Below are 26298 nucleotides of genomic sequence, written 5' to 3'. Positions count from 1 at the left end.
AAAATATATTTTCTGCTTCTAAATTTCAACACCATTGCAATTCTTGATCTCATTTCTTGCTTCTTTAAGGACATCTAATCACAGGACTCAGACTGGTGTCAAAGGAACTCAATTAACCTTCAAGATCTCAATTCAATGATTGTCCAATATGTAAAGAAGAGTAACTATTAAAGTTTACCCAGATGTTTCCATAGTGAAGATTCACTGTAGATGATATGCTTCATGCATTAAAAGCAGATTAAAATTCAAAATACGCTTCATGCATTAAAAGCAGAATAAAATTCAAAATTCAAAAGAAATAACTCAATATTAAAAGCCCAAGAATACTAGAGAGGGCAGTCTATCCCTTCTCCAGCAGATCTTCCTGACCAGGAATTGAACCAGGCTCTCCTGCATTGCAGGTGGATTCTTTACCAACTGAGCTATCAGGGAAGCCCATTTAAATACTGGTAAGTGTAAATGACCAATGGATAGCAATAATAAGTAATCTTACTATCTGCAGTCTTCAGATTTTTGGAATAAAAGAGGCACATATATTTAATTTGAATCCACCCTAACAAAATAACGAATAAAGAAGAGATATTTTATTAGAGAAGATACCGTAGTATTAAAAAAAAAAAAAAAGCACTGGCAATAGATATAAGCCACATGAAATAGAGTGGGTGAAGATATGTATGTACTTGAAAAAATTCACAAATATTTGTCATTCACACTTACAGAATTCACTAAACAAAAGGGAATATAAAAGTTTTGTATAATACTTTCTAGGTTTTAAATTGTTTGTGGCCTTCACTGATATACTTCATAAGAATATGCCCCAAAGGGGGAAGTATTAAGGTAATTATTATATTCTTTGGGGTGTTGAGAGTAGTTTTCTTATGCCGCAATTAAAAGCTCTAACTCTCATTTATCATAGTGAATAACACAGAATATAAAGGTCAAACAGTCTAAGAATAAAACTTTAAAAATAGAATAATGGAAAAAGCGATTTGGTGTTCCTATAAGATAAATGTTGAGAAAACTATCACTACAAATAAAAGATTGCGGAAGGTATCCTAATTTCAAGAATAAAAATCAATAAAAAAAATTCACTGAACTATCAAAAATCCATACTCAGGATAGAATGTATGACTAATACTACTTCCCTGTTTTTCTATGCTTTAAATTTAACTGAATATGCATTTTTTTAAAAAAAAGCTTCTTGAGAAAAAGCTTTTGTTGGTTGGAGTACAACCTCATGAACCCAAATTTAGTAAGAAATGTCAGAAATACTACGATTGATAATTACAGAGTGAATCTAAATCGAATAATAGCTTTTTAATCATTAGAATGATCATAGTAATTTGAAAGGTGAACATAGCAAGAATGATGTTAACATAAAATTGTTGATATCAAAAACTGAAATTAATACTGGATCATTTCCATCATTAATCAGGAAATAAATCTATCTTGCAAGAGGATTTTCTGAGAGCAGCTAATAACTGCTATCACACTTTCCTGAATCCATAAACCAAATATAGATAGAGTGACTGATATTAGGAGCCTGAAAGTGACAATTCCCTCATGAATATCATCAGAGCACGTGACCTCTTTGGTATTAAGACTTGAAGGAAAATTATCTTATCATGAGATAATTCAGCAGTCAGCTTGATGAGTCTGCTGCACTGCAAAAGCACAGAGATCTGTGTCAAGCTGATTTTCTGCCATTATCTGCATGTTTAGAGAGTTACTTGAAAATAGGGGAAAAAAACAGAATTAATAATAAGTTTCATATAAGTACATACAGTCACAGCAAATACAATAAAAACAGGTTCAATAAGTGGGAATAAGGCTAAAAATTGGCTTCTAAATCTTTATTCATGATTGTTATGGTCATGCCTCAAATCACCATTTAGATTTTATCAGCATCTATCAAATACTTCCAATGACAGTAACATCTCTTTTGTCTTAAGACATAGACATATAGGAAACTATTCTAATAAAAATTTTTGATGTCCCAAGCCACTAAGCCAAAATTATTCTATTCACTATGATTTTTGATCAATATACTACTACTCCAATAAAGCACATTTAAATATTTTCTTCATGTTATACAGTGTCCATGACAAATATTTCAAAGCAGGAGGCTTTGTTTCCTCTATGATTTCTATCCTAGGACTTTATAATTTCTATCAAGGTTATATGGGAGACAATTTAGCCCAAAATATCAAAATTTCTTCCTGGTGGCTCAGAGGGTAAAGCATCTGCCTGCAATGCAGGAAAACTGGGTTCGATCTCTGGGTTGGGAAGATCTGCTGGAGAAGGAAATGGCAACCCACCCCGGTACTCAGGCCTGGAAGCTACAGTCCATGGGATGGCGAAGAGTCGTACATGACTGAGCAGCTTCATGTCACATGAATCAGGCTGCTTGCCCCTTCTTGCTGCAAAGTCATCTGATAGTACGTTTCAGCTTCACTTAATCAGAGTAAAACAGGCTTGGCCATCCACATTCACAGGGCACTCTCCACTGATATCTTTGCTCAGTACACGTTAGTGTCTGTCCACTAGGAGGCTCTTTACACAACTCTAAATGTGCAGGGAAACTTGTTATCATGAAGCTGGAAATCCAGGCCATATAGCAAAAATCAATAAATTGGGGCTTCCATGATAGTTCAGTTGATGAAGAAGCCACCTGCAATGCAGGAGATCCTGGTTCCATTCCTGGGTTGGGAAGATCTGCTGGAGAAGAAAAAAAGCTACCCACTCCAGTATTCTGGCCTGGAGAACTCCATGGACTGTATAGTCCATGGGGTCACAAAGAGTTGGACACAACTGAGCGACTTCCACTTTCACTTTCATCAGTGGGCTTCCCTAATAGCTCAGTTGGTAAAAAATCTGCCTGCAATGCAGGAGACCTGGGTTCGATTCCTGGGTTGGAAAGATCCCCTGGAGAAGGGAATGGCTACAATTATAATCCATGAGATCGCAAAGAGTCGGACATGACTGAGCCGACTTTCACTTCACATCAAATTTCAAATACCAATATTAATTAATTCACTAGATCTTCCTCTAGAAATTTATTTAACAAATACATTAATTTATTTATTTAACACTAATACTCACATGTGTGCTTGCTAAGTTGCTTCAGTCGTGTCCAACTCTTTATGACCCCATGGACTGTAGCCTGCCAGGCTCCTCTATCCATCAGATTCTTTGGGCAAGAATACTGGTGTGAGTTGCTGTGCCTTCCTCCAGGGAATCTTCTAGACCCAGGGATCAAAACTGTGTTTCTTATGTCTCCTGCATTGGCATCCATCTGGGAAGCCCAATACTCACATCAGTGTTCAAAGAACACACACATATACATCTTTACAAAAGTGTGTATAAAAGATATTCATTGTAGCAATATTGTAACAATAACAAATGGAAGCAACATAAATATTTATTAATTAGTGTTTTATATATTCATATAGTAGAACACTATACAATCCAGTAAAATGAATAATGTAGTTGCCTATAATATTTAATTACACAAAATATACAAACATTAACATATACACACATATACATATACATATGTGTGTGCATTAGAACAGAATATATAACCTGATTCCATGTGCTTTTAATAAACAATCTCTTGTATATGGAAATTTGAAAAATTCATGTAGTAAAAGCTTTGTTTGGACTTCTCCTAGGGCCCAATATGTTAAATTTGAGTCAAGGAAGGGTCTTAAACGATATTCAGTTCAGTTCAGTTCTGTCGCTCAGTCATGTCCAACTCTTTGTGACCCCATGGACTGCAGCACACCAAGCTTCCCTGACCATCACCAACTCCCAGAGCTTGCTCAAGCGCATGTCCATCAAATCAGTGATATACCATCCAACCATCTCATCCTCTGTCGTCCCCTTCTCCTCCTGCCTTCAATCTTTCTCAACATCAGGGCCTTTTCCAATGAGTCAGGTCTTCACATCAGGTGGCCAAAGTATTGGAGTTTCAGCTTCAGCATCAGTCCTTCCAATGAATAGTCAGGACTGATTTCCTTTAGGATTGCCTGGTTGAATCTCCTTGCAGTCCAAGGGACTCTCAAGAGTCTTTTTCCAACACCACAGTTCAAACGCGTCAATTCTTTGGCACTCAGCTTTCTTTATTGTCCAAGTCTCACATCCAAACATGACTACCAGAAAAACCATAGCTTTGACTATACAGACCATTATTGGCAAAGTAACGTCTCTGCTTTTTAATATGCTGCCTAGGTTTGTTATAGCTTTTATTACAACATAGCAAGAGCTGGGGCACTGAGACTCAGAAAACCAAGGAGATTAAAGAAAGCTTTCTAGAGAAAGTTAGTAGGTCCCAGCTGCCAGCCTATAAAGATAGTTGGAAAGTCATTACTTGTGTCAGGAAGTAGCCAGGAAGCTTTAAATACATTATTACTAACAGCAGGGAGGTCAAGATGGCTTGAGGTACTTAACAATGCAATATGGAGAAAGAGTTTGGAGTTTCTTCAAAACAAGGGGATTCAACTTCCTTATACTACACAAAATAAAGTTAGACCATGAGGGTACTCAAGTTACATATACAGCATTTGTTAAAACTTAAGAAGCTCATTTTTCCCCTGAAATGTGTCTTGTAATCAGTGGTAGTGTCTGGTCACTCTTGGTAGTGTCTTTTTTATTGATATACTTTTGCTAAAGTATTATTATTTGAAAGGAGCCTCTTACAGTTGGTGACCTCTTACAGTCAAGGAAAAATGGTTCGTATTTACAAAGCTGTATAAAATTTACAGAAGCAAACATCACTGAGAAATGGAGTAGAATAGCAGGAGAACGTCAGATGAATGAGGCATTTTTAGTTTTCAGTACACAACTGAATATTTGGTTAGAGACTTTCTTTCTTGTTTTTACTGCAAATATCTTTACCTTAATCTGCATAAGCCATGTTTTTCTTTTCCAACCTACCATTTTGAAAGAATGAGTTATTAACACTTACCTCCAGTTCCTGCTAGAATATAAACTCCATGAGGGCAGGAATGTTTGTTTTGTTCAGTGGTGTATTCAATCACCTAGAAAACGGCTTACCATTAATAAGTGCTCAGAAATACATAGATGAATAAATGAATGAATGAATGAACAAATGAATGCATGAAGTTGCTTTTTAAATGAGTCTTGACATTTTCTCTATAGATGCACATACATAAAAGCCTCATACTTTTCTCACAGACCCAAAGGGAAAAACTGTCTACTGATGCACGTGACTAAGATTTAGCCAGAAGAAATCATTTCAGTTCCAGAATTTTGCTTCATGTATCATGGACTATCTCTCTCTGCACTCTTGAAAGAGGTAAGAATTCACCTTGATACTTTCTCACAAATTTAGAAATTTAAAAAGGTAAATACTTCTTCTAACCAATTTAGCCCACTTTAAATTAATTAGGGAATGTTCATCTCTGCCAGCTCATTAATTTTTTATCAAAGATTTTAATAGGATTAATTTTTGTAGTAGATAATCAGATGTCATATGTTTGCTTCTGTCTCTTCTCTTCTGAAAACAGGATGGAGCAAATTCAAACCTTTGAATTTGTGCTCCTGTATGGCATCTCACTTTTAGGTGTTCCCAAAGGTGTCCCATGAAGGGGTACCCGATGCAAGGTATGATAACAAAAGTGCTTCGTTAAAGTTTGAAATCTGTTTATGCTGGAGGAAGAAATGAAATATGATAATGTGAAAGCCAAAGTATTTCCCATTTTGTTGTTTTTATGATTGAGCCCTCCAGTTCCCACAGTGACTTTCCAGACCTTACAGATCAACTTGGTTTTTTTTAAATGACAATCTTTTTGCAATATATCAAAAGACTTCTTGACCTATCTACTCCCAATTCCCAGATTATTCTAAATACTACTTTAGAGAATAACCCCTTGTCCCATAAACTGCCATTTTTAAAACCACAATCATTTTGACACATTTATAGCCAAAGATGCTATTTCCATCTCTTCATATACTGACAAAAATGTCCTCAGCTTGTCAGAGGGATTAACAAGATAGATATGGTGTGGGAAAAAGAGAGCATACAGTTTATTTACACTATTTTTTTTAACAGAAAAAATGTAGCAAGTATGAATGCCCATTGAACAATTATACATTTCATACTCCAGCCTTATCACAACATAAAGTTATGTGGGAATTTTGTAGCTTCCCATCAATTATAAAATACCAGAGCACTAGTCAGTTGACTACATGGAGCAAGTATTGGTCTAATAAATCCAACAAATTTGTTCTTACATACGAAGAAGACATACCTCTGATAATATACGTATATGCATATTAAGTTTCACCCAAAAAAATGTATATTTGAGGCCATTCCATAACTTCACTGTTTATGATTCTAAAGATATAAGAATGAACTAGTTAACAGTCACTATTTCATCTTTGAAAATAATATATTTGTAGTAAATTGAATTTTCCATCAAACATTCCATACTTTCCCCTTCCCACGTAAAAAAAAAGCAATGCAGCCATCATAATGTGCTAAATATTGTACCGAACATTTAAAGGCTGGTAATAAGCATAATTTTTATTAATAATGTTATTGAAAAGGCAAAATAATTTCTAAATAATTCCATTAAATAAACAAAACATCTGTTGGAGTTTCACTTATCAAAACTAATCTCAAGATAAAACTCTGAAGTTACTGTTTCTGATTTCATAACATGAAGGCAACTCATCACATCACAATTTATATACTGTCTTAATGACATATAGTATTTCACCATTTATAGTGAACTCTTCAATAACTCTGGGACATTCCACTGGTCAAATTATTAACAGAAATAAAAACTTAAAAATAGAGCTGTGGTGTGATAGATTGTTTCCCAAGATGGTCCCTTGCTTGCTTCGAATGTGCCTTGGACATTCCACCATCAAGGAATAAAGTTATCTTCTATACTCTTGAAACTTGGTGGACCCTGTGACCGCTTTGACCAGTATAATGAGGCAAAAGTTACATTCTGGGAAGTCTGAGCCCAGATCTAGAAAGTACTGGCAGCTTGCATTCTCGGCCTTTTAGAATGCTCACGCCAAGGACATTCCGTCTCAGAACTCAGCCACCACGTTGTGAAAACCGAGTCATGCGGAGGGGCCACGTGTCCTTCAGCATTTCTGTGAACAACCCCCACTGAGTCTTCGCTGAGCTCTGAGCTGACAGGGTCTGCCCCAGCAGCGCCAGCTTATGCGTGAGTCGTCTGAATATCCAGCCCAATCCAGTCTTCAGACTCCAGCTGAGTTCAGCATCCAACAGACTGAAACCCGGGAGACATCAGTGAGAACCACCCCGGTGAGTTCAGTCAACATACAGAACCATGAAAGATAATACTAAGCCGCTGTTTTTGCCATTAAATGTTTGAAGTAGTTTACTATGCTGCAATATACAACCAGAACATGGTATGACTACCACTTTACTCATCCTTTAACACATCTCTTTCCTGCCCCATCTGTTAGGTAAAGAAACAGATAAAGTCAATGAGTAAATAAAACATAATCTGGACATTACAGGATAGGATATTTCATGTTTCACTTTGTGTTTAAATTTCTTCAAACTCATCCACTTTAAAAAGCTGAAGGTTGAGTTATGATTCAGTCTCTTTTGTTTCAAATAACCCTTCAGATAGTCTCTGAATTTCATAATAAATTGCCACCAGAAAAATCATATGATTTCTAGTATTCCCTCATTGCTATGTGTTGTTCGCTAGAACAGAAAGGAGGAAAACAAACCTGGGTGCATTGAAGTCTCCCTAGTCTTGTATTTATAGCATCCTCAAGAGATGGTACTATGTGAAGAGCATCTTCTGACCACCTAATGGCAGCACCGTCCTTTAGCCCTTCCTACCATTAAAGTGGAAGTTGCTCAGTCGTGTCCAACTCTTTGCAACCCCATGGACTATACAGTACATGGAATTCTCCAGGCCAGAATGCTAGAGTGGGTAGTTGTTCCCATTGCCAGGGGATCTTTCCAACCCAGGGATCGAACCCAGGTCCCCCACATTGCAGGCAGATGCTTTACCAGCTGAGCCACAAAGGAAGCCCCTTCCTGGGATAGCAGTGGCTAATGGTAGTCATTAGAAGCGCAGTAGTTCACACCTGCAACCTCTCTAAGATGTTTCCCTCACCTGCAGTATGGGGGGGGGGTCTTGGTATTAAAGCTAAAAATAGCTCCTTCTTTAGCCAATTATATTAGTAGCCCTTACAACAATAGCATTTTTAGGAACTCTGGTCACATTAGAATCACCTGGGTCTCTTCTGACCATCCCAGTTCTAAGGGTGTATACTTGACCAATTAAATGTGAATCCCTGGAGCTAGAAGCCAGGCATTAGTGTTGTTTAAATCTCCCCAAGTGATTTGCATGAGAATCCAAGACTGAGAACCACTACTCTAGAACAATCTTAGTTCTATGAATAGCTTAACCACTCAACATTAGATTTCAGTAGCATCACTAGATAGCCTCTAGGCAGATTTGCTGTTGGGCCACCAAGGAGCAGCTGTGGAGTTAGCACACCTTCCCCCCTGCCACCCCAGGATCTTAGTAAACTTTCCATGAAGTTAAATTTAACTAATATCTAGCAATATGATGAGCTCTGGGAAAGCAAAAACTAGTTGTATTTGACCCCTGATCTTCAGGAGGTTAAGGTCCAGTTGCAGGGCAGTAGAAAAGGCAGGGATGGAATAATCATAAAAATAAGTCACTCAAACCTGAAGTGCCTCATATATTAGTAGAGGAGTACTACAGAAGGACCAGGAAAGGATACTTTGAAAGAGTTCGTGGAGGCTCAGTCAAGCAGAGGGGAATGCATACACAGAGGCTCAAATAAAAGCCAGGCCAAAGACAGGATTGATCTGTTTTGATATGGCTATGGATTTGGGGGTGATGGGGAGAAAGTCTGAGGGTGGTGGAGAAGATTAACATTATTATATTTCCATTTATTCTTTCATTGTTAATTTTAAGAAAGTATGTGTTACATTATAAAAGTAAGAAAATAGACATAAGTAGAAACTCAAACAGCTAATAGATACATGAAAGAAAGCTCAGTCTGAAGAAAATGCAAAATTGAACCTCAATGAGAGACCATTTCCTACCCATCAGATGGGCAAACAATGTGACAGTAATAAAAGCCAGTAAGGATGGGGACCAATGGGAACTTAGCTATCAGTAGGAATGTAAATAGGTATGAGAACTTTGGGGAGAAATTTGACAATACCTGGTAGAGTTGAAGATACTAAACTCCAGAACCCAGAAATTCTACTCCTAGGCATGCGCTTAGAGAAACTCGTACAGATGAACCCAAGGAGATGTGTATAAGAGTGTTTTAAATAGTATTATTTATAGTGAAGTGGACTGCAGCTGTAAGCACCAACAGGAACAAATCTAACAAGCAGGATATTAAGGGAAAAAAGCAAGTTACAAAACATGTTTACTGTATGACATCAGTTATGTGTGTTCAGTAGCTCAGTTGTATCCAATTCTTTGCAACCCTAGGCTTCTCTGTCCATGGGATTTTACAGGTAAGAATACTGGAGTGGGTTGTCATTCACTTCTCCAGGGGATCTTCCTGACCAGGGATCAAACTTGTGTCTCCTGCATTGGCAGGAGGATTCTTGACCACTAGTGCCATCTGGGAAGCCTGATATCAGTTATCAATAAAGCTAAATAATATATTTTGATTTGGGGACTCATGCAATCTAGTTGTGATTTAAATACAGGCACAGAAATAAACATGAAATTCAGTATATTGGTAACAAAAAGAGAAAGGAGAATGGATGGCACAGTGTGTATGACCAGAGGAGAGTATACAGAGAACTTACAAGTATATTTGTTTATGTTTTATTTCATAGCTTAATAGAAGGGACACATGCAATTTTATTTATTTATTTTTATTGATGTATCATTGATTACAATGCTGTGTTAGTTTCAAATGTGCAGCAAAGTGATTCAGTTATGTATATATATTTTCAGATTATTTTCCATTATAGATTATTACAAGGTATTGAATATAGTTCCCTGTTCTATACAGTAAATCTTTGTTGTTTACATATATCATGTATAGTAATTTGTCTCTGTTAATCCCATACCCCCAATTTATCCCACCCACCCTGATTTCCCCTTTGGTAACCATAAATTTGTTTTCTGTGTTTGTTAATCTGTTTCTATTTTGTACATATATTAATTTGTGTTATTTTTTATAATCCATATATAAGTGACATCATATAATATTTATCTTTCTCTTTCTGACCTACCTCACTCAGTATGATATTCTCTGGGTCATCCACATTGCTGCAAATAATAATATTTCATTCTTTTTTAGACTGAATAATATTTCCTTATATACATATATATTATACATATACATATGTATAATATACATATACATATGTATAATATACATATACATACATATATGTATATGTATAATATATATGCACACATATATAATCCTTTTTATCCTATTGGATTCAGTTTGCTAATATTTTCTTGAGAATTTTTGCGTCTTTATTCATTAAAGATTTTGGTCTGTAATTTTCTTTTTGCTATATTGCTTTCATATTTTTATTTGTCTTTCTGTCTGCTGTTCTGATTGAGTGATTTCCATTATTCTGTCTTTCATATCACTTACTCATTCTTCTGCATTATTTGGTCTGCCCTTCATTGCTTTAAGATCCGTTTTTATCTCAGCAATTGAGTTTTCTAATTTTGACTAGTTCCTCTTTATAGATCCCTGTTCCTTGTTACAGGGACCTGCAATTCTGTCAATAACCTTTCTTATTTCCTTTAGCATGTTTGTTACTTCTGTTTTGAACTCAGACTGTAGCAGACTGGAGATGTCTATTCTACTGGTCGTTCTTTCAGAGAATTTCTCCTCTTTTAATTTGGAGTGCTTCCTCTGCTTTTTCATTTTACTTAAATTTCTCTATATTAAGTAGAGACAGAGAAATTTCTGTCTCTACTTATATTCAATTATCTGCTATGGTCCTAAAGTGCTGTTTTTATGTGGGAACATCCCTGGGTAGATGTGTGAGTCTAGCATTTTTGGTGTGAGGACTATTTTTGGTATGGATGCCTGCTGTGTCTTTTCTCAGAGTATGCTGGTGGTTATCCCCTTGATGTGACTGTGATTGGTATGGGGGGTGGCCAGAGCCTAAGCTGGATGTTGGGTGAGGCCTTCTCTTTGCCCTGTGGCTGTCATGGTTTTTGTCAAGGGGAAGGTCTACTCCCCAGCTTTGGAGGAGAAGCCTTGAGGGTTGGGTTTGATAAGGCTCTGTTGCCCTTAAGTGTGTGCTTTGGAGTACATCAGGAGATGAACACTGGAGCAGGTGAGGGCTGTGGAGTCACAGGTAACCTATGCATAACCCATGCAGGCATCCAAGGTTCTGCTGAGAATCAGACCAAGATTGTGCCCGTTTCCCCTTTGTGTTTGTCCCAGACCTAGTGCTAGACTGGCACTGGAGACCAGGGCATGATGGCTTCAGGAACTGAGGTGGTTGTGCTGCTGCCTGAGAGCTGGGCTGCCTATATGGCACAGCTTTCCCAGGATCTGTCAGCCCCAGATCTGACTCCAAGCTATGGTAGGAGGAACTGGAGCAGTCTTGCCTAGAAAGGAACCTCTGAGTACTCCTCCCCAAGGGTTGCCTGCCTGGGATATGCGCTTCTGTAATGCCACCCAGTATGCATACCAACAAAGTTTCCTGCTGCTAGAGCTGTTCTTGGCCTGCCCCAGCTGCACAAATGCTGATAATGGGCTCTAATGTTTGCCTCAGCCCCACCGTGTATGTGTGTGTGCTCACAAAGCCTGCGGAAGCCAGAGCCCTGCTGCTGCCATAACCACGCTCTTATGGTGGACCCATGGCCCCTCCTGTACTTGCTAACAAGCTGGAGTGTGGTTCTTCCAGCTGTCTCTACACAGTTGGACCAAGTCTTCTCCCAGGGTCCACCTGCTGGAGCCTGAGTTTCAGCACCCAGCTGCTATGTGCACCAGCAGCCCTGCCCAGCCTGGGAAGCACTGTCACATGGCAGTGGGAGCTCCCAGGGTGAAAAAACCTTTCCTCTTTCACAGCTCCCTCTCATAGATGCCAGTCTCTTCCTGACTTTTGGTATTTGATTGGTTAGTTGACTGAGATGTAGCTGAAAGTGAAAGGTCTAGAAGAAATTAAACATATTCACTTTTGTACAAATTATATTTGAAATGCCTGTGGAATATTTAAGCAGTTATGTCAGGCAGTCAAATCAATGTAGGACTCTGAAACTTAAAAAATGGTTCGGTGATGGAAATATGTATATGGGTATCATCAGTTTATGGAGGTATGTGAATCATGAGAAGTTCTAATGGAAGCGTATAGAGTTAAGAGGGAAACAGACTGAACACAAGCGTTTACTAAAATAGTTGAGAGAAGGGTTAGTCAAATCATAGACAAGATCATGGAGAGAATAACCATGGATTGGAGGTTCCAGGTGGATAAATCCTAATGCATTAGGAAAAAGCCCATTCTAGCTGCCCAGTTAGTAAACTTTTGTCCTTTCCAGATTCAAGATCCTCTTGCAGAATATCACATCCACTCCTGAGCAAAGGATTGCAGTGTAGGCTTCTTTTTGTCCTTTTGCATATTCAAATTAGCATAGACTCTTGGTAAGAGAAACATCATCACATTCTAAGGGAAAGAGGAAAAACACTGGGAGAGTCTCAGTTCAGGCTTGTGCCGGCCTGTATTCAGTCCTTTTGCTCATCCTACTCTTCCTGCTTGTTGTTCTGTCGCTCAGTTGTGTCCAGCTCTTTGCAACCCCATGGACTGCAGTATGACAGGCCACCCTATCCTTCACAATCTCCCGGAGTTTGCCCAAACTATGTCCACTGAGATGATGATGCCATCCAACCATCTCACCCTCTGTCACTTCCTTTTCCTCCTACCCTCAATCTTTCCCAGCACCAGGGTCTTTTCCAATGAGTTGGCTCTTCCCATCAGGTGGTCAAAGTAGTGAAGCTTCAGCATCAGTCCTTCCAATGAATATTCGGGGTTGATTTTCTTTAGGATTGACTGGTTTGATCTCCTTGCTGTCCAAGGGACTCTCAAGAGTCTTCTCCAGCACCACAGTTAGCAGAAAGTGTACTGACACTTTCAATCTCATCCCATATTCATCCTAGTTTGAATTGTGTAGGATATCATACTCCTGCTTGTGGACTGTCCTCTGTAACAGTGTTCAATTTACCACCTTGCTACAGCCCGTGAATTTGATATGCACAAGTTTTTTTCTCTCTTAAGTTCACACTTGGGCTTCTGACTTCAACTCTTTAACCTTTCCTCTCCTTCTCCCCAAGTCCTACCAGGTCAGATATGTGGGGGAGGCAGCAGTGGACTTCAGCATTTTAAAATTCACAATATTTTTTTTTGATGATTTGGTTAGTGATTTATCCAGGCAATTATAAAATGAGACATAAGATTTATAGGAAAAAGAGAATCTTTCTGAAAAGGTTCGAATCCCAAAGGACTAGGCAGAAGACAGTTTCCATGTGTGGCAGGTTTGTAGCCAAACCACTTAGTATTTACATTAGAGAAGATAGTTGTGAAAAGAAAGCAGGAAGCAGAAAGATGATGTGAGAAATATTAATGATAAATTTTGCTTAATTTACAATGCTTAGTCACATCTTACATTGTAAATAATATATCGATCATCAATTATAAAGTATGGAGTTTTTTTACTTAAATCTGTTATTGCAAAAACTTAATTGGCATATTTCTAGGTGTATTTTAAGCTGCTTGGAGGTAGAAAAGATAGCCTTATGCAATTCTGTATCCCCAATATTTAGTATAATTACTAAATTATATAAAAGACACAGAATGAATAAATGAATAGAAGAATAAGAGCAAACTCTTGTACACTGCTTACTTGTATAGTGCTCAGTATAGTGCTTACTTGTATAGTACTTGAGTGCCACATGTATGTCAGGCAGGTAGAATATGCCTGACATATATTAACTCATGTTAGTTATTTACTTTCAAATTACAATTCATTTACATAAAAGGGTGAAATTATAAGTTTTCTGAACTGTTAGTCCTATAAAAAAGAAAAACTGCAAAACTTAAGATGTTGACAGAAAACAAGATGGCAGAGGAGTAGGTGAACGTGGAGTACATCTCTCTGTACAACAGGAGTAGACCTTCAGACACAGAAGTGCATGCAGAACACCAGCTGAGTGCGGACAGGAGTACCTGACCAGTGGAAAAGAATATATAGACCCAGGCAAAACTCGGTAGGATGAAGGAACTAGGGGGAAAACAGGAGTGTTCGTAGGACTGGACCTGCCCTCAGCCAGCAGGGGAGCTAAAGCAGGGGTCTGATCCCCACTTCGGGGCAATTGCCTGAATCAGAGGAGAAACATTTAAGGCTGAGAGTGAAACAGCTTATCTGTGGCAGTCTAAATGGAATGAGAATCAGATAGTCCTTGTCGCAGCCATACATGCTCCAGAAAGGGACGCAGGTCTCCTGGAAGGTGCAGCAGCTGGGACCTGGAGTTTAGGGATTGTGGAGCAACCCTAGAGCGAGGGTTGCTGTTGACTGCGGACAGATGGATCGAGGGGAAGAGAGGGAGGAAATTGTGGTGGGAAAAGCCTGTGGAGGAAAGTTGGGGAGCCATGGAAGCAAGGTGATATTGCTGAGTCACGCGAAGGGGGTAGAGCCATCACCATAGCCCCACACGCCAGAATCAGCAGCTGAACAATAGAGAGGCTGGCCCATCAAAACCCTGATGCACTGAACTACAGAGTAGGACCCCACCCAGGGTGCTCCTTTAAGTGACTGATGCCCTCATCTACAGAGTAGGACCCCAGCCAGGGGGGCCTTTCTAGGTGCCTGATGCGCCAAACAACAGAGAAGGACCCCAGGCAAGGGAGCCCTCTAAGTGCCTGAGTGGGTAGAACTATGGAGAAGGACTGGCCAAAGAGGCCTTCTGATTGGCAGCTACATGAGGCTCAAAAAAAGACTCTGATAGGGCCATAACTCCTGCAGCGGAGGCAGTCCACGTCCCTGCACACTTGATGCTGCCAGGGTCCCAAGCAGCTGTGCCACCTTCATGCTCAACTCTCACTGGGGCAGAGCTGCCACAGGCAAGAAAAGTCCTGCATCTATGCCCCCAGGGTCGCTTCGGTAGTGTCCGACTCTTTGCGACCCTGTAGACTATGGCCTGTCAGGCTTCTCTGTCGGGGAGGGGGGTCCCCAGGCAAGAATACTGGAGCGTATGGGCCAATACTGGTTGCCATACCCTTCTAGAGCACTATATTTCCTGCTTCCCTAGCCACCAACTCCCCTGAGTGCCTGGTGCTACCAGAACTCCTGAGACCCAAGCAGGTGCAGCACCTCCATACCTGGCCTTTACAGGGGCAAACCTAAGTCCTCCTGGGCAGCCTCAGGAGCAAACCTCAGTGGACAACCCACATGAAAAGGTGAAAACAAAACCATAATTGAAACCCAGGGGCAGTGTGGCTAAAGAAGAAGACCCTAAAGCTTCCCACTAGGTGTACAAGCTGCAGATTAAATCTACATGATCCACTAGGCAGACTCTGTATCTATGGAATATATGAAAGGTCATTGAGAATTCCTACAAAAGAAAACGCACTAGTTCTGATAACTGTGAGATTGGAGGCAAGAACATACAGGAGTAGGACCAGTTTAGAATCTGAGCTGCCCCCACAGCAGCTCCAGAGATCAGCGCAGCGCTGGAGGGCATCCGAGGGAGGTGAGATGGACTGGGACTCCCGGCGAGGGAAAGGACTCGGACAGCAGTGACTCAAGAGAACATTTATTGTTCTTATGTTTTGACTTGTTCTGTCGATTCTTTTGGATTTTTTCCCTTTATTTTCCCTCTCTGTTTTAGTTGTCGATTTTATTGGCACTAAGAAATCTAATTAAGCTTTTGAGCTTTTTTTCCTCCCCCTCAGTCACATTTTTTATTGTTGTTATAAACCTCAGCCTCTATGTTGGGGTTTTGGAGTTCTGTGGAGTTTTCCTTTTTTTCTTTTATCTTTTCTCTTAAAAAAATTTTTTTTAACCTATTATTATTTTTTCCACATTTATTTCTTTGTTTGCTTTTCCTACTGTTCTTTTCCCCTTGCAGTTAATCTTTAATGTATATACATCTTATTTATCTAACTCTATTTAACTTTGCATATCTATTCTTTCTTTTCTTTCATTTCTTTCCACTAAACACATTTTTTAGTTTTATTTTCATTGCTTTATTCCACAATTGGCACCTTGCTTTAGTTTTGTTTTCCAGTTTGTGCTTTAGTTAGTTTTGTTCTGGTAGATATAATTTTTGGTTTCCTTTGTTCACCAGGTCAATCTATTGTACTTTATTTTTGTTGGACTGTTTTGATTTTGCTTATGGGTATATATGTATATGTGTATATTCAGTCACACTTTTTCTTGTTGTTATAAACCTCTACCTCTACATTGGGCTTTTGCAGTTCTCTGGAATTTTCTTTTTATTTTTTTTTCTCCTTCTGTTTTTCTTTTATCTTTTTTATATTTTTATTTTTTAAACCTATTATATTTTTTCTACATTTATTCCTTTGTTTACCTTTCCTACTGTTCTTTTCCCCTTGCAGTTAATCTTTAATGTGTATAAACTTCTTCATCTACCTATTTAAATTTGCATATCTATGCTTTCTTTTCTTTCTTTCCTTTCCTCTCAACATATCTGTTTTGTTTTCATATCTTTATTCACCACTTGGCACCTTGCTTTAGTTTTGTTTTCCAGTTTGTGCTTTAGTTAGTTTTGTTCTTAACTGGTAAATATGATTTTTTATTTTCTTTGTTTGCTGAGTCAATCTACTGCATTTTACTTTTATTGGACTGTTTTGACTTTGCTCATGGGTGTATATGTGTATATTCCATTATTTTAATGATTATTTGCCTGATTTTGTAACTGCCATTTGTCTGGGGTTCATCTTTGGCTTCTCATTTTTGGATATTTGTTTTAATTTCATGTATGCCATAACAAACCACTTGTGGAATCTTCATTCCTGATCAGAGATCAAGCCCTGAGCCTTTGGAGTGGGAGAACTGACTCCAAGACCCTAGACTACCAGAAAACTAACCCTAGGGAGTATCAAATAGTGAGAACTCACACAAAGGAAACCACTTGAATACAAGACCGGGCATCACCCAACCACCAGTAGCATCCTGTGCAGGACACCTCATCTAAACAACAAACAAAACAAAAATATAAACCCAATCATCAGCAGACAGGATTACCACCTCACTCAGCCTTGCCCATCAGAGGGAAAACAAACAAACAAAAAGTAAGCTCAAATCTCACGCTATACAAAGCTTACACAAACCACTGGACCAACCTGCAGTTCAGTTCAGTTCAGTCGCTCAGTTGTGTCCAACTCTTTGCGACCCCATGAACCACAGGATGCCAGGTCTCCCTGTCCATCACCAACTGCCGGAGGCCACCCAAACCCAGGTCCATTGAGTCAGCGATGCCATCCAACCATCTCATCCTCTGTCGTCCCCTTCTCCTCCTGCCTTCAATCTTTCCCAGCATCAGGGTCTTTTCAAATGAGTCAGGTCTTCACATCAGGTGGCCAAAGTATTGGAGTTTCAGCTTCAACATCAGTCCTTCCAATGAACACCCAGGACCGATGTCCTTTAGGATGGACTGGTTGGATATCCTTGTAGTCCAAGGGACTCTCAAGAGTCTTCTCCAACACCACAGTTCAAAAGCATTCATTCTTCAGCGCTCAGCTTTCTTTATAGTCCAACTCTCACATCCATACATGACTACTGGAAAAACCATAGCCTTGACTAGCCGGACCTTTGTGGTCAAAGTAATGTCTCTGCTTTTTAATATGCTATCTAGGTTGGTCATAACTTTCCTTCCAAGGAGAAAGCATCTTTTAATTTCATGGCTGCAATCCCATCTGCAGTGATTTCGGAGCCCCAAAAAATAAAGTCTTCCACTGTTTCCCTATCTATTTTCCATGAAGTGATGGGACCGGATGCCATGATCCAGGAATAAACTTACCTAAGGAGACAAAAGAACTGTACACAGAAAATTATAAGATGCTAATGAAAGAAATAAAAAATGACATAAACCAGTAGAGAGATATTAGATGTTCCTGGGCAGGAAAAATAAATATTGTGAAAATGACTATACTCCCAAATGCAATCTAGATTCAATGTGATCCCTATCAAATTTCCAATGGCATTTTCCACAGAACTGAAACAAAAAAAAATCACAATTCATATGGAAACACAAAAGACCCTGAGTAGCCAAAGAAGTCTTGAGAAAGAAGAATGGAACTGGAGAAATCAACTTTCCTGACTTCAGATTATACTACAAAGATACAGTCATTAAGACAGTATGGTACTGGTACAAAAACAGAAATATAGACCAATGGAACAAGATAGAAAGCCCAGAAATAAACCCAAGCACATATGGGTACCTTATTTTTGACAAAGGAGGTGAGAATACACAATGGGGCAAAGACAGCCTCTTCAGTAAATGGTGCTGGGAAAACTGGACAGCCACATGTAAAAGAATGGAATTAGAACACTTCCTAACACCATATACAAAGGTAAACTCAAAATGGATTAAAGACCTAAGTGTAAGACCAGAAACTATAAAATTCTTAGAGGAAAACATAGGCATAACACTCAATGACATAAATCAAAGCAAGATCCTCTATGACCCACCTCCTAGAGAAATGGAAATAAAAACAAAAGTAAATAAGTGGGACCTGGTTAAACTTAAAAGCTTTTGCACAGCAAAGGAAATACTAAGCAAGGTGGAAAGACAACCCTTAGAATGGGAGAAAATAATAGCAAATGAAACAACTGAAAGAGGATTAATTTCCAAAATATATAAGCAGCTCATAACAACTCAATGCCAGAAAAACAAACAACCCAATAAAAAAGTGGGGAAAAGACCTAAGCAGACATTTCTCCAAAGAAGACATACAGATAACTAACAAACACAAGAAAAGGTGCTCAACATCACTCAGTATTAGAGAAATGCAAATCAAAACTTCAATGAGATATCACCTCACACTGGTCAGAATGGCCATCATCAAAAAGTCTACAAACAATAAATACTGGAGAGGGTGTGGAGAAAAGGGAACCCTCTTGCACTGTTGGTGGGAATGTAAATTGATACAGCCACTATGGAAGACAGTATGGAGACTCCTTAAAAAACTATGAATAAAACCACCATATGACCCAGCAATCCCACTCCAAGGCATATACCCTGAGGAAACCAAAATTGAAAAAGACACATGTATCCCATTGTTCATTCCAGCACTATTTACAATAGCTAGAACATGGAAGCAACCTAGAGGTCCATTGACAGATGAATAGATAAAATAAGTTGTGGTACATATACACAATGGGATATCATTCAGCCATAAAAAGGAACGCATTTGAGTTAGTTCTGATGAGGTGGATGAACCTAGAACCTATTATACAGAGTGAAGTGAGTCAGAAAGAGAAAGATAAATATCATATTCTAACACACATATATGGAAACTAAAAGAATGGTACTGAAGAACTTATTTACAGGTCAGCAATGGAGAAACAGACATAGAGAATAGATTTATGGACATGGGGAGAGGGGAGGAGAGGGTGAGATGTATGGAAAGAGTAACATGGAAACTTACATTACCATATGTAAAATAGATAGCCAACAGGAATTTACTGTATGGCTCAGGAAACTGAAACAGGCACTCTGTATCAACCTAGAGGGGATGGATGGGGAGGGAGATGGGAGGGAGCTTCAAAAGGGAGGGGATATATGTATACCTATGGCTGACTCATGTTGAGATTTGACAAAAGACAACAAAATTCTGTAAAGCAATTATCCTTCAATAAAAAAAATTTAAAAAAAATAAAGATGTTGACAGGTATAGTAAATAATTTTAAACAAGATATGAGATCATCCTATCTCAAATGTTGCTTTGAAGCACATTAAAATTCTTTGAAAAAATTCTTTGAGAAAGGTTTCTAAATTTTAGTAGATAAGTAGAAGAATTCAAGAATCCCCAAAACTTATGTGCATAGAGCATGAAAATGAAGAGTCAGGGAAAATTTTGTCATGTTGTTTAATTGCAAAGGTCAGAGCTAGTAAAGTAATGGACATTTGTCAATCCCAGCACCAAAGAAACAGAGAGAGTGATTGTGGGAAGAAAAAAAATGAAAAGTCGTTCATTGATGTGCAAAAAATTCATTTTTGCCCTGGAACGTTGCCCATTCTAATGGTTGAACCCAACTTCCATCATCTCATGGGGTAACAGAGAGCCAAGTTGTCAAATTTTTGTCTTTTAAGTTTAACAGATTTATTTCCAGTAGCATCAATCCTGCCTTCCACTTTCTGGGTACCACCACCAAACTTCATATACATCTGATCAGGGAAGGAAGAGAAGGGACTCACTTCCTTAGGTGGAGTACTGGGATTGAAGATGTGGTGAGAGTAAAATTTCACCTAATATTATGAGTCTAAGAGAAAAAGAGATGCATATTCTACTTACTCTCAGGATCCCTGAGAGAAGGAAATCTCTCACAGTATTCTCTCTGCCTCTGAGGCACAGGAAGGGCAAACAGAGAGTGAGCTGAAGAGTAAGGTACAGGCAGAGACTCCTTCCTTACCCACCTGTGTACCCTTGGCCCCAAGCACTGAATGCGCAGAGTGTGCTGCCAGTAAATGTTTGTTGAATAGATTATGGGGGGAAAAGGTGGTTAGAGGAATGTCAAAATTAGTATCAAAACACAGATATATAATATGATGTAACATTCAACTGAAAGAACAGAAAAACATAGCAATCAGAATGCTAATGAGGGGTAAAAGAAATAAGAAGACTACAAATCCCTTGAGAGGAGAAAGCATGTTCGCCTGTATCCCGATTGCCAGGCCCCATGCTTCACACATTTTTATTATCTAGTTAATGTTTGTTGAATGCAAAAAGAATGGCTGAACAAACAAAAAAAGAATTAATCAACAAATTAATGAAAAAAAATTCAAAGGAAATCACCTCCCCCTCCATACCTACACTGCCATGCTTGTTTTTCAAGCTGGATGACTGCTCTTTCCCCACCCAGAACACAGGTTTCCTTTCTGGAGACATTAAAGCTGCAGAGTGCCAGAAACACTGAAGGGGTGGCTGATTGGCCATACCAAAAACGGATGTGATGTCAGAACCCTAGGAGTAAAATGAAGATTTTAGACCTTGCCTGCAGAGAGAAAATACAGGACAAATACAGAGGGTAGGAAGATAGATATGTCATATTTCTCAATAGCAACCCTATAACTAGATTACAGTGGAGCCATTTGAAAAATTCTGAGAGGATATTATTTCCAATCGAGCATCATGTAAAAAGCCAAACTATTTATCAGCTGAAGGAGTAAGTTAAAAAACATGCAAGTCACAAAAATTTCCTGTTCTGTACACCCTGTTCTAGAAAACTACTGAAGAGAGTAATTCAATAAAAAATAACCGTGCAATTACAGGCAACAGAGGGGCACAGGAAGCTTTGGGTGATGAACATGAAGCTAGACTAGAGAGTGAACAGTTGAGATTGGTGTAGGAAGCTAGAGGTCCTGCAAGGGATGCCACTCAGTGAAGGAAGAAAAAATTCTATCCCATGTGTTTGATCATATAGACAAGTTTTATAGCTCCGAGTGGTTGGAGAATGAGTTAAAACCAAGCAAACAACAAAACAAAATAATAAAACTTGTACAAGAAGGTAATAAACTATGAATAATAGTTCTATAGTGGCACGAGCAAAAACATCAACTACTGATTCTAATCAAAAATCATGTTATGTTTGAGAGGTAAAGTGGAGAGGAATTATGTGCCAGTTGGGGTGAGAAGTGCATAAGATAGCTAATTTCATAACAGTAAGTCAATAATATCTGAATTTAAAATAGTTTATATAGATGTCTTAGCAGATTATTTAGAAATGTGGAATAAAGTGGCAGATAACAGCTGAGAGAGATGACAGTGAGTGCCTCTGAAACAATAGAATTAGTGGTGGCTAGGTGTGAGCTGGGGACTGCTGCTGTTGGTGAGAAACCTTGTATTATTTTTATAATACAATGTGACTTTTTAAATTATGCAGATTTATGGTGCTGGTGGTGCTCAGTCGTGTCCAACATATTGCAACCCTGTGGACTGTAGCCCGCCAGGCTGCTCTGTCCATGGAGTTTTCAGGCAAAAATACTGGAGTGGGTTGCCATTCTCTTCTCCAGGAGATCTTCCCAACCCAGGGATCATACTCATGTCTCTTGCATCTTTTGTACTGGAAGGCAGATTCTTTACCACTTTGCCACCTGGGAAGCCCAAAAACCAAGTTACTGAAAAAAAATCTGACTACAAGATATATCAAGTTCCTGCATGGGAAGAAAAAGTGCAGTAAAGATAACAAAGCTCAAATTAAGAAAGAAGAAAGATGGCCTGGATGATGAGAAAGTTTATCCTTTCCATTTCACCTATAAAATCAGGCAAGACTACAGAAGTTCAGTGTTGGAAGGGGCCATGAATACAGGAGCGTGTAGACACATCCAAAAGCAGTGCGGGTCTTCTCGGGCAAGGTGTGGAACCTAGGTAGGAATCCACCTGGAAGTCATTGTCACGAGGGTATGTACAGATTTACTTACTGAGATGTTTGTGAAAGAATTATCTTTATTAGGGAGAGAGAACTACAGGAACATGATTAAATTAGCTATAGCCTGTTTCCATGAAAAATTTATATAAGTATTAGAGTAACCTTTTTCCCCCAAAGTTTACAAAGCCATAAGAAGATGCTTATATGATGTTAAAAACAATCTCAAAAGTTGCACATGCTCTTAACTCCAGTTACATATAACATATACACTCAACACACTTCTACACAGAAAAAAAAAATGAAAAAAATTGTAAAATGTTAACAAATACTATCTTTAAAGTCGTAGCATTACGAATTATTGGGGGATTTCTTCTTTGTACTTTTTAGCATTTTCTAGGCTTTTTTTTTTTTTTTTTTTTACAATTGATGAGTGTGATCTCTCTAAAATTAAAACCTAAATAAAGATTATGCTTTTGTTTTTGTTTTTATGAAAGATTTTGTTTTGTTTTTCACAAAGATAGCTCCTAGGTGGAAATCTGTGGACAGGTAAAGATGAAAGCCTTATGAAAAAAGAGAAATTGAAGGCATACAGTAGAAAATCCTACAATAGTCCGCCCAGTGTGACAAAAGATATGGGCATCACTTTCTTAACAGATTAAAAAGACTGTCACGGAGAAAAGATATAACAATAATGGGGCACTTCCACTGTAAAGACTTCTGTTAGAAATCTCATTAGACTAAAAAGCTGAGCATCAGACATTCTTGACTTGTCTTGCTGACAATTTCATCTCTCAGAAGGTAGCAGAAGCAAAAAGTGGGAGTGCTACTTAATTTCGACCAGAAAGGAAGAAGTGGTTGGTCTTGTGAAGTAAGAGGAGCTATAGACAGGGGTAGTACAGTAACATGAATTCATACCTGCCTGAGCAACACTCCTAAAACTTGTTGATTAGTGTCTATGTAGATTGTGAAGTAGAAAAGAACTGGGAGTTCAATGACAGTAGGTGGCCATAAATTCATCATGTACACTGCTCATACCTCTGGACCAATAGTCTCACTTTAGAAATATCTGCAAAAGATATTTCTCAAAATTATAAAATTATGCACAAAAAGATGTTTGTGATAACCTTATTTGTCATTACAGTAAGATGTTAAATGTACTGTAGGTGTCCAAAATAGGACAGGTTATGAGGATAGCACATTCACTCAATAGAATATTATGCAGTAATTATGGTGAGAGTTGGAATTCATAACATAAAAATACTAATTCTATTCATATTATGAGAAAAACATTAAGATACAAAACTTAGTGAATTCTATTATGTACTCAAAAATATAAATATATATACTTGAATATTTTATTCATTAGTCCAGCAAATTTTAATTAAATGCCAATAAATTCTGAAAGAGATGGGAATACCAGACTACCTGACCTGCCTCTTGAGAAACCTATATGCAGGTCATGAAGCAACAGTTAGAACTGGACATGGACTGGTTCCACATAGGAAAAGGAGTATGTCAAGGTTGTATATTGTCACCCTGCTTATTTAACTTCTATGCAGAGTACATCATGAGAAATGCTGGGCTGGAAGAAGCACAAGCTGGAATCAAGGTTGCCGGGAGAAATATGAATCACCTCAGATATGCAGGTAACACCACCCTTATGGCAGAAAGTGAAGAGGAACTAAAAAGCCTCTTGATGAAAGTGAAAGAGGAGAGTGAAAAAGTTGGCTTAAAGCTCAGCCTTCAGAAAACTAAGATCATGGCATCTGGTCCCATCACTTCATGGGAAATAGATGGGGAAACAGTGGCTGACTATATTTTTGGGGGCTCCAAAATCACTGCAGATGGTGATTGCAGCCATGAAATTAAAAGACACTTACTCCTTGGAAGGAAAGTTATGACCAACCTAGATAACATACTCAAAAGCAGAGACGTTGCTTTGCTGGTCCGTCTAGTCAAGGCTATGGTTTTTCCAGTAATCATGTATGGATGTGAGAATTGGACTGTGAAGAAAGCTGAGCACCGAAGAACTGATGCTTTTGAACTGTGGTGTTGGAGAAGACTCTTGAGAGTCCCATGGACTGCAGGGAGATCCAGACAGTCCATTCTAAGGGAAATCAGTCCTGGGTGTTCTTTGGAAGGAACACTGCTAAAGCTGAAACTCCAGTACTTTGGCCACCTCATGTGAAGAGTTGACTCACTGTAAAAGACTCTGATGTTGGGAGGGATTGGGGCAGGAGGAGAAGGGGACGACAGAGGATGAGATGGCTGGATGGTATCACCAACTCGATGGACATGGGTTTGGGTGAACTGCGGAAGTTGGTGATGGACAGGGAGGCCTGGCGTGCTGCAATTCATGGGGTCACAAAGAGTCGGACACAACTGAGTAACTGAACTGAACTGAACTGAATATATGCCAAGCATTGAACTAGGCACAGAGTAAACACCAAACAAAATAAATCCAAGTTCTGCTCCTGAAGTTCTTCCTTTCTGATGGGAAAAAACACAAAATATTTAAAGAAGTTATTTTGAGGTCAATGAACTTTGGGTGATATATGAGTGATTTCTTACTTCTTTTTCTGTACTTAGCAACCATCATAGAGTGAATATATATGACATTCATAATGGGATATAAGATATTATGTTAAAATTAGCCAAAAGGCATGCATGTTTAATAGAAGTGGCCTATCTTAATTTAACCCATGTGTGATGTGCTAAGCAAGGAAGGTAATCCAGTCTATCATATTTTTTAAGATCGCTCCTGAATATTACACATACTTCCAAATACCACATTTTAATTACAAAATTAACATATGAGAATGTATTCAGGGATGAATGACCTGAATTATAGAAAGTCTGAGAATTATTTCAGAAGTGACAGACCTGAGAAAACTGAGACATTTAGATTTAAAAGAGTTCAAAATAAAAGATATAGTGGTAGGAATATGAGTTAGTAAATCTGATCTTAAATCTTGTTCCACCACTGCTAACCAACCTCAGAAAATCACTCTCAGAAAGTCATTTCATCCGAGTTCCAGATATGTGTGTGTGTGCACAGAAAAAAGATAACATCTCTTCCATCTTCGTTAAAAGTTGTTATGAAGATCAAGACCAAATAGACAAAAGATCATATATTTCAAAGTACATGCTAGAGGGAAAAATCATTTAGTATATAATTTTATTAAGAAAAAAAATGTTTCAATAATATAAATGTGCAGTTAACTATTAAAATTTTATACAATTTTAGCAAATTTAATATATTGTATATGTCCATATATCTTTTAACAAAAACAGCATCACATCACAATTTACATAATACTTGATATTCTGGCTTTAAAACTTGAATGACTACCATTGTGTGTACTATTCTAAAGAATAACATTTAGAAGAATGGGTCACATATTTGGCTTAGTCTGAGGTGTACATAAGTAAAACAGAATCCATCACACACACACAAAATAAATTAATTAAGCTTTCAGTCTCTAAGCAGTCTTCAGGCAGTTACTAAATGACTGTCTGATATGGTCATTTTGAAAGGAACTCCCCAGGGTGACTGGACCAGATAGCTCTCAACCCTTTCCCACTATGAGACTCATTTTATTTTGATTCCATAAATTGTCTACCAGGGCCAAGATATGGTGAAAGCAAGAAAATTAACATTTATTGAGGCTCCCATGCCCTTTGA

The sequence above is a fragment of the Bubalus kerabau genome, chromosome 8 (genome assembly GCF_029407905.1).
Source record: "Bubalus kerabau isolate K-KA32 ecotype Philippines breed swamp buffalo chromosome 8, PCC_UOA_SB_1v2, whole genome shotgun sequence".
Lineage (NCBI taxonomy): Eukaryota > Metazoa > Chordata > Mammalia > Artiodactyla > Bovidae > Bubalus > Bubalus kerabau.
Note: the sequence above shows the minus strand (reverse complement) of the source record.